The 10779-nt window shown below is 37.7% G+C and overlaps 1 pseudogene; it reads right to left on the reverse strand.

Moving 5' to 3' along the window:
* Window positions 1–6211: 6211 nt before the first annotated feature.
* On the reverse strand, window positions 6212–7214 carry LOC120857531 (annotated as a pseudogene).
* Window positions 7215–10779: the final 3565 nt, after the last annotated feature.

Raw genomic sequence — 10779 nt, forward strand, 5'->3', positions numbered from 1 at the left:
CTCACAAGAAAGGGATAGAAGATACACTAGATTGGGGTCAGATCATGCAAACTTGCCTCACATTGATACTTCTGTTGTAAGGACGTTAAGATCTGACCGACTTCCTTTTTGTCTTCATGTACTGTGCTTCAGAGATACACATGTCTCCAAATTTCTTTAGAAATAAAGTCTGTTTCATTTTTCTCTTTGTTTTGAAGGAATTTTCGAAAGGACTGAGAAATACCTTTGTCATCTTGAAAAGGGGCTACCCTTTCCTTTCCTTTTGGCATTCAATTTAATTTTACAACATTAAGTCCTTATCTTGACTGATGCAGGCATTTTATCTAGTTTTCTCCAGGTTAATTTCAGTCTAATTTACTGATGTTTCAGTTGAATTCCTAATTTGGTTCCAGCAACTGCTGCCACAGTAGTTATTGGGAATGTGGAAATCTAACTTCTGGGTCCTCTGAAAAAGCAATATACCATGGCAGAAAGAACAGAAAACATTTCTGATTGCTCCCCCATTTGGAAATTATCTCAAATAACAAAAAACAGAAACACAACATTTTTGCCTATACTGGGAGAAGCAAATATAAGCAAGCTGCCTTGGCCCTCAGAACCAATGGCTCCAGAGCTGGAGGCCATGATGCAGAGAAGCTGAAAACAGATATTGCTTGTAAAACTGTACAGCTTGTAACAAAACTCCCAATTCTTCATCCTCAAAAAAGTCAGGCAACTTCCCCAGTCACCACAGGGAAATAAGTGTTTGTTCTCTGGAAATAACAGAGAGGTACCAGTTTGGAGATTACCAGGCAAATGAAAAAGTGGTGAAAAGAGTTCATACTGAGCAGTGGGATGTTTCTCTTCCTCTTTCCTCTTTTCAGCTCCAGAAAGCAGACAGAAAGAAAGTAAATAAAATTCCAAAAATGATGACAAAAGAAAGTTCCAAAATAACAATGAACATCAAAGCTGAGAATGCAACCAACTCAGATTGGCAAGGGTATCAGATAAGTCCAGTGTTGTGTTCAGGGGGAGGGGGCAATAGAATAATTGTCTTAAAGTTTAGGCCTGATGAAAATTATGAAAATTAGATTGAGATATATTCTATGGAAGTTTTAGAGCTATGGGAAAACTTTATTCAAATTTTCAAAGAAAAGTAATAAGTTAAAAATCAAGCAATTATCAGCTTCAGAAAAAAAGGACACAATAGGAAACAAAAGAATACTGTTAACACATGGTTCAGGAGTGATCAATATTTATGGAGTCAAAAGATACAGATACAATTAGAGGTTTAATAATCAAAAGCTGAGAAAATTATACAGAAAAATAGAAGAAAGGAGTAAGAGGTTATGAATGAGCTAAATAAAGCACTTATGTTCCAAAGCAAGAAGACAATAGACGTTTATGATGAAAGCATGTGCATATTCTATATAATGGGGTAAATATCAGAATAAACTTTTAGAACAGTTGAAAGTGGTGACATCCAAGGACAAGCATGAGAGAAGGCAGAAATAGGGACTATGATTTTTATGCTATATTCTATAATGCCCATTGAATTTTTAACTATTTGGATGTAATACTTTGGCAAAAAGTAAATGAAGGGCATTGAGTTTAACATGAATGTACTGTAAAATTCAACATTTCTATTTCTAGATACATACTCTAGAGAAGCTCTCGCACATATTTATAAGAGGATATGTATTCTAAATATTGACCAAAAGTGAAACGTCAATCAGATGGAAAATAACTAAAATGTGCTATGTTTAAATGACAGAACATCATATAGCAAGTAAAAGCAACCCACTAATTACATATGTGTGTGTGTGTGTGTGTGTTTAAATAGTGGATTATAAAAACAATATTGTCCATAAAAAGTAGTTGCAGAATGATTTATACAGAATGAATTCATTTAAGTAGAGCTTAAAACATAAAACTGTACTCTAAATTTTATCTAACTATATTTGTACATATGCACAAGCATAAAATTTGAATGCAAAGACACACTGAATTTACGAGTGAAAGGGGAAGGGAACGGGACTGGATTGGAGGGACGATGACTCGCAATTTATTCCAAATGTTTTAGTCACTATATTATAAAAGGATAAAGCAAATATGATAAAATGTTAACTATTGAGGATTTTTTAAGGTCATTTTACAGGTGTATGTTTTATTTCTGTAATTTCCTGTATTTTTCAAATATTTCAAATTTTAAAATTTAATTGCCCAAATTCTAAAATTGAATTTAACACACACTTAGCTTTATACATCTAAAGATTAAAAAGCAAAATCTTCTTAATCTGAGGAAACACAATACTTTGACTGGAGTAAAGTTCACACAGATTGAAATGTACATACCCTATATGAATGTAATCTGTAGTAACTAACCAACTTGTAAAACTCTAATCAAAAACTTTTATTTAAAAATAAGCACATTTCTTCCCAAAAGCAACTGTTTGCGACTCCCTGGACCATAACACGCCAGGCTCCTCTCTCTGTCCACAGAATTCTCTGGGCAAGAATACTGGAGTATTCCCTTCTCCAGGGATCTTCCTGATCCAGGGATTGAACCCAGGTCTCTTACACTGCAGGCAAATTCTTTACCATCTGAGCCACCAGGGAAAGCCCAAAAGTTATATTCATTTAAAAGTCATTTTAAATGAGTCACTGACCTGAAATGCAGACAGTAACTTTGTGTTTTACATAAAATTGTGTTGAAAACTACAGGCAAAATTATTAAGATTTTAAGCTATTATATTTTAAATATTATGATACTCAAGATATTAAGAAAATGAGAACACCCTTATTTGTGAAATATTTATATAGTATGAGAATATTATATAGGATATACACAGGCTATTGATTCTCCATTACATACTTCCATACAGAGACTACATTCGAATACCAAGCTTCCCTACTTAGTAATAAAGTTGATAAAGGAAGCACGGCAGGAAAATGCTTTAGTACTTATGATGCTGGACTTGCAGTGTAGCTGTAGCAAATTTGGCTTTAAGAGCTGCCTAATCACATATTTATAAATGCATATCATGTACCTTTGGGCTGGAATCAAGCCCCATAGCCGTTTCAGTTTATCAAATAAATGAAGTAATTTTTATAAAACATTATGCAGTCGATTAAACCAAGCAACAATATACAATCATGATTATTTGTAAAGGCTATCATTTATGGACTGATTTTTTTGTTGTTGTTTTATCATATGGTTAAATGCCAGACACTTGAACCAGCAAAACCTAACTACATGGTATAAATCCAGAAAACTAAGATGATGGCTCAGTAGCAATCTTCTTTTAATGATTATAGCTATTATTTAACATTTGTTATGCACTGGCATCATTCTCATTTTATAAAATATACCTGCCTTTTCAAAGCACCAGATTTTGGCTTTCTTTTTTTTTTTACTCTTTTTGTTTCTATTTTATTAATTTGTGTGAGTTACTCTGTTGTACTTTTTTCAACATTTAAAAGTGAAAATCTAGCTCCCTAATTATCATTTTTTGTTATTTATGCATTTAGACCTTACATGTCACTCTTGGTTCTATTTTAGCACCAGACTATTCTCATTGTTATTACTTTATAAATGCTATTCAGTTTCCAATTCTATATATTTTAGCCATGAACCATTTAGTTTCCAAACACATAGTATTTGGGGCCATCTTTCTCTTTAGAGTTCTAATTTTGCTCAGAAAAGGAGCTCTTTATGACATGGATTGATATTTTCTGAAATCTTTCTGGCTTTGTACTGCTTGCTTTCTATAAATTCCTTACCCTTGTTTGAAATAATCTGTATTCTCTAATTGTTGGCCAGAAGAGTCTATATATGATTATTAGATCAAGCCTATTTCTGAAGATGTCCTGATATTTTTTATCTTTGCTGATTTTTGCTTGTTCTGCCATCTTTTAAAAGAGTTTCTCAATTTCTACTTATAATTCTTTAGACTTTCTGCTTTATATGTTTTGAGATCATGCCTCTAGTTACAGAAAGACTCGAGATGTTAAATTTCCCTTGTAAACCGTTACTTTAATCATTAAACGGTGACTTTTTCCTAATAATTTTTTTTTGCCTCAAAGTCTATATTGATAGAAATTTGATTGATAATAGATGATAAGACAACCCAAAATAGGTTTTGATATATCAGCAAAACCAACTGTCTTTGGTATTTTCCTGGCATATTATTTTCCATCCTTTTACGTTCAATATTTCTATATGTCTTCATGTTTCAGATACTTCTTATAAACTGCTTAAGGGTGTTTTATTTTTTAAGTACTATAAAGCCTCTGGTTTTTAACAAGTCCAATTACTCATATTTACTGTGCTTATATTTGGCCTGCTTTCTACTCAAGATATGCTATGCTTTCTATGTGCTATGCTTTCCATTCCTGCTTCTTTGAATCTCTCCTTGTTTGGTATTGTTGCTGATCTCCTTGCTGTTCTCCTTGTCTTCCTTCTAGTGAAGTGGATTAATTTACTTTTTTTCCTCTTTTTATGATAGTTACCCTTACAGTTTTAACACACTTGTTCTAAAGTTAAAGGATACTGCTAATACTTAGACCATTTGCTGTACTTCTTAAAATTATTTTAACTTCTTTATTTTAACTGTAATATATACAAAACAAAATTACTATCTTAACCATTTTTAAGTGTACAGATCAGTAATGTTAATATTTTCAAATTGTTATGCACTCAACTTCCAAAACTCTTTTCATCTTACAAAACTCAAACTCTATACCCATTAGACAACACCCCCCCCATTCATCTCTTTCCTGAGCCCTTTATAACCACCATTATATTTTCTATCTTTATGAATTTGACTACTCTAGGGACCTTGTATACATGGAATCCTATATTCTTTTTCGGACTGGCTTATTTCACTCAGCATAATATTCTCAAGGTTCATTCACACAATTACTCTTTAAAATACCCCTTCTTAAAATCAGTCTAATCAATAGTTATATGTATTTATTTCTTTGCTCCAAATGGCTTCTTACATCCACTTCTATATTCAATTTTCATCTTCCTAAAATATATGATGTGAGAAACTGTGAGAAGTTCAGTGTGTTGTAAACTCAATCTTTTCCTAAAAATCTCTTGATTTCCCCTCATCTTCATCTTGAATAATTCAATTGAGTACACAATTTTAAGCTGACAGCAATTCTCCTTTCAGTACTTTTTTTTTTTTTTTGGAGGGACTGGTTCTTTATTTCAAAAAGACATTTATCAATTTTCAGTATCAAAACAGTTACACTATTGTTTTTTTTTTCTCCCAGTTGGTCCCCAAAGAGACCACACCAAAGGAGAGAACATTTTAAGCCAATTAAGCTGCAGGATGCATGCCTAACAGACCTCACTGAAACCTCATCAAAAAAGGGGGACTGAGTAGGGAAAGAAACTTGAAAAGATCAGCACACTGCTAGCCCACAGACTGTACAGAACTCTAATAGGCAGAGGGGTGACCAGTGTGCCTCCACCCCAAAGAAGCAAAGTTCCAAAATAATAGAAAATTTTTAAAGTTTTGTACATACGCTTTTCAAGATTTCTCCAGCACTAACCGATACAAAGCACAATGAGAGGGCACTTTTTAGAGACAGCAGCTTCAGACCCAGAAAAGGGTAATGAGATGAGTTTCATATGGCTAAATCAGTGGCAAAACATAATTTTCTTTCCTTTCTTTCAAGGAGGCAGAAGAGCAAATAAGTGGTCACTTCAACATAAGGGGCACATGGTCCATTCTGTGAGCAGTTGGAAACAGGGTAGAGCTGGGACAAGGATTTGGTCTCAGAGCTTTCACCATCTTAATTGTTTGGTCACTTCTGATGGGGGAAAAAAAAAAAAAAAAAGGTTGTCCAAAGATACTGTAAAGCTGAAAACCTGAACAGCACTTTTTTTTTTTTTTGGCTAACTCCTCCTGGAATCATCTTCTGGTTTGGCAGATACTTTGTACAGAGCAATGAGGTTTCCCCAAATGGAGCCTTTCTCTGGGCTGCCAGGCTCTCAGTAAGGCAGGCCCAAACCTTTTCCCTTTCTCTCTGGAGAAGGCAATATGTATTAAGCTGAAATGGTACCTTCCAGAAGTGAGAAAGGGATTAGACTGCTGCTTCAGAACTACAGAATTATCTGGAATGTTTTTTACAAATGGTTGTTACATCAACAACAAAAAAGGTCATTACAAAATGTGTACATCACAACATGCTTTTAAAGACACTTTGCACTGTGCTCACATTCCCTTAATCGGGTTCCCAAAGGTGCTCAGCCTCTAGCCCAACTGGAATCTCTGGGGAGAGGCAGAGACAGTTTGGCGAAAAGGACACAGGAGTAGGGGGGTGGGAGAGGTGGCGAAAGGAGAAAGTAGCCTTCCAGTTAAAGATCAGCCCTCAGTTTAAAGGTCAGCTTCGGGCAGGCTGGCCTCAGCGGAGTCGGGGTGAGAGGAAGGAGCAGCGGCAGGGCTGGACTGGGGTGCTCTACATCTCATTCAGGTCAAGCAGAGTCTGGTCCAGCATCCTTTGTGTACAGAGGTGCTCCTCTTTGGTGCATTTCAGTTTATCTTCCAAATCATCAGTTGTCTTTTCCAGCTTGGCTACCGATCTCTCAGCAAACTCAGCAAGGGTCTCTGCCTCCTTGAGTTTATCGGTAAGAATCTTTATCTGTTCCTCATATTTGTCTTCTTTTTGAGAGTACTTTTCTTCAGCAGCACTCAGACACTTAAGGTTCTGGTCCATCAGTCTGATTTGCTCATCCATCTCTCGGCAACGGGACTCTGCCAGCTCGGCTCGCTCCTCTGTGCGCTCCAAGTCTCCCTCAATAATCACCAACTTGCGAGCCACCTCTTCGTACTTCCTGTCTGCCTCTTCTGCAATGTGCTTAGCTTCTTTGAGTTGGATTTCCGGGAGTTCCATTTTTTCTTCATCTTTTAAGGCTCGGTTTTCAATAACCTTCATACCTCTCTCGCTCTCATCAGCAGTTTTCTCAGCTTCCTCCAGCTTTTGCAGGGCAGTGGCCAGGCGCTCTTGAACTCGGTCCAGCTCCTCTTCAACCAGCTGGATGCTACGGTTCAAGGAGGCCACCTCAGCCTCAGCCTGTTCTCGGGCCCGTCTTTCTCCCTCCACTTCCCGCTGGAGGCGCTCGGCCCTCTCCTCTGCATCATCGGCCTGCTGCTGCAGAACCTGGATCTTGCGCTTCTTGCCTCTGTGGTAGTGATCCCGGCCATGGTCCCCACCCAGCTCCTGCTTGCCTTCGGGTTCCTGCCTCCTCCGCTCGGCGTTGCAGCCGCTTCTCCTCCTTTCAGTACTTTTAAGATATTTTCTCAATGTCTTCTTGCATATACTATAACTGACAGGAAGTTTTCTATCTAAATGGCATTTCCCTAATAGAGAACTGTCTTTTCCCTTAGTATTTAAGATTTTCTCAGATTTCTTTTTTATGTTCATGAAAAAGAGCCTATATATTTGTAGGTATGAATATGTATGGATTTATCTTTCTTATCAAACTCATTTTGATTTCTGTATGCATAGGTATGTGTTTGCATATCTTTAGAGAGAAAGAGAATGTGTGTGTGTGTGTGTGTCTATAGAGAGAGAGTTGGTTTTGTTTAGTTTTACGTACGTCAGTCAGTTCAGTTGCTCAGTCGTGTCTGACTCTTTGAAAACCCATGGACTGGAGCACAGCAGGTCTCTCTGTCCATCACCAACTACCAGAGTTTACTCAAACTCATGTCCATTGAGTTGGTGATCCCATCCAACCATCTCATCCTCTGTCGTCCCCTTCTCCTCCTGCATTCAATCTTTCCCAGCATCCGGGTCTTTTCAAATGAGTCAGATCTTGCATCAGGTGGCCAAAGTATTGGAGTTTCAGCTTCAGTATCAGTTCTTCCAGTCAATATTCAGGACTATTTTCCTTTAGGATGGACTGGTTGGATCTCCTTGCAGTTCAAGGGACTCTCAAAAGTCTTCTCCAACACCACAGTTCAAAAGCATCAATTTTTCTGTGCTCAGCTTTCTTTATAGTCCAACTCTCACATCCATACATGACTACTGAGAAAACTATAGCCTTGACTAGACAGATCTTTGTTGGCAAAGTAATGTCACTGCTTTTCAATATGCTGTCTAGATTGGTCATAACTTTCCTTCCAAGGACCAAGCATCTTTTAATTTCATGGCTACAGTCACCATCTACAGTGATTTTGGAGCCCCCAAAAATAAAGTCTGTCACTGTTTCCACTGTTTCCCAATCTATTTGCCATGAAGTGATGAACCATGATCTTAGTTTTCTGAATGTTGAGCTTTAAGACAACTTTTTCACTCTCTTCTTTCACCTTCATCAAGAGGCTCTTTAGTTCCTATTCACTTTCTGCCATAAGGGTGGTGTCATCTGCATATCTGAGGCTATAAATATTTCTCTGGGCAGTCTTGATTCCAGCTTGTGCTTCATCCAGCCCAGTGTTTCTTATGATGTACTCTGCATATAAGTTAAATAAGCAGGCTGACAGTATACAGCCTTGACGTACTCCTTTTCCTATTTGGAACCAGTCTGTTGTTCCATGTCCAGTTCTAACTGTTGCTTCCTGACATGCATACAGATTTCTTAGGAGGCAGGTCAGGTGATCTGGTATTCCCATTGCTTTCAGAATTTTCCACAGTTTGTAGTGATCCACACAGTCAAAGGCTTTGGTGTAGTCAATAAAGCAGAAATAGATATTTTTCCGGAACTCTCTTGCTTTTTCAATGATTCAGTGGATGTTGACAATTTGATCTTTGGTTCTTCTGCCTTTTCTAAAACCAGCTTGAACATCTGGAAGGTCACGGTTCACATATTGCTGAAGCTTGACTTGGAAAACTTTGAGTATTACTTTACTAGCGTGTGAGATGAGTGCAATTTTGCAGTAGTGTGAGCATTCTTTGGCATTGCCTTTCTTTGGGACTGGAATGAAAACTGACCTTTTCCAGTCCCGTGGCCAGTGTTGAGTTTTCCAAATTTGCTGGCATATTGAGTGCAGCACTTTCACAGCATCGTCTTTTAGGGTTTGAAATAGAGCAACTGGAATTCCATCACCTCCACTAGTTTTGTTCCTAAGGCCCACTTGACTTCACATTCCAGGATGTCTGGCTCTAGATGAGTGATCACACCATCGTGATTATCTAGGTCATGAAGACCTTTTTTGTACAGTTCTTCTGTGTATTCTTGCCACCTCTTCTTAATATCTTCTGCTTCTGTAGGTCCCTATCATTTCTGCCCTTTATTGAGCCCATCTTTGAATGAAATGTTCCCTTGGTATCTCTAATTTTCTTAAAGAGATCTCTAGTCTTTCCCATTCTATTGTTTTCTCTATTTTTTGTACTGATCATTGTGAAAGGCTTTCTTATCTCTACTTGCTATTCTTTGGAACTCTGCATTCAAATGGGTATATCTTTCCTTTTCTCCTTTGCTTTTCACTTCTCTTCTTTTCACAGCTATTTGTAAGACCTCCTCAGACAGCCATTTTGATTTTGTGCATTTCTTTTTCTTGGGAATGGTCTTGATCCCTGTATCCGGTTCAATGTCATGAACCTCCATCCATAGTTCATCAGGCATTTGTTTGCTTGTCTATCAGGTCTAATCCCTTAAATGTATTTGTCACTTCCACTGTATAATTGTAAGGGATTTGATTTAGGTCATCCATGGATGGTCTAGCAGTTTTCCCTACTTTCTTCAATTTAAGTCTGAATTTGGAAATGAGGAGCTGATCTGAGCCACAGTCAGCTCCTGGTCTTGTTTTTGCTGATTGCATAGAGCTTTTCCATCTTTGGCTGCAAAGAGTAGAATCAATCTGATTTTGGTATTGACTTTCTGGTGATGTCCATGTGTAGAATCGTCTCTTGTGTTGTTGGAAGAGGGTACTTGCTATGACCAGTGCATTCTTTTGGCAAAACTCTATTAACCTTTGCACTGCTTCATTCTGTACTCCAAGGCCAAATTTGCCTGTTACTCCAGGTGTTTCTTGACTTCCTACTTTTGCATTCCATTCCCCTATAATGAAAAGGACATCTCTTTTGGGTGTTAGTTCTAGAAGGTATTATAGGTCTTCATAGAACCATTCAACCTCAGCTTCTTCACCATTATTGGTCAGGGCATAGACTTGGATTATTGTGATATTGAATGGTTTGCCTTGGAAATGAACAGAGATCATTCTGTTGTTTTTGAGATTGTATCCAAGTACTGCATTTTAGAATCTTTTGTTGACTATGATGGCTACTCCATTTCTTCTAAGGGATTCTTGTCCACAATAGTTGATATAATGGTCATCTGAGTTAAATTCACCCATTCCAGTCCATTTTAGTTTGCTGATGCCTAAAATGCTGACATTCACTCTTGCCATCTCCTGTTTGACCACTTCCACTTTGCCTTGATTCATGGACCTAACATTCCAGGTTCCTATCCTCCTTACAGCATCAGACCTTGCTTCCATCATCAGTCACATCCACAACTGGGTGTTGGTTTTGCTTTGGCTCCATCTCTTCATTGTTTCTGGAGTTATTTCTCCACTGATCTCCAGTAGCATATTGGGCCCCTACTGATCTGGGGAGTTCATCTTTCAGTGTCCTATCTTTTTGCTTTTTCATACTGTTAATGGGGTTCTCAAGGCAAAATTAATGAAGAGGTTTGCCATTCCCTTCTCCAGTGGACCACATTTTGTCAGAACTCTCCACCATCTTGGGTGGCCCCACACGACATGGGTCATAGTTTCATTGAGTTAGACAAGGCTATGTATGGTCCATGCGATTTGTTAGTTTTCTGTGGTTGTGGTTTTCAGT

The sequence above is a fragment of the Oryx dammah genome, unplaced genomic scaffold, assembly GCF_014754425.2.
Source record: "Oryx dammah isolate SB20612 unplaced genomic scaffold, SCBI_Odam_1.1 HiC_scaffold_29, whole genome shotgun sequence".
Classification (NCBI taxonomy): domain Eukaryota; kingdom Metazoa; phylum Chordata; class Mammalia; order Artiodactyla; family Bovidae; genus Oryx; species Oryx dammah.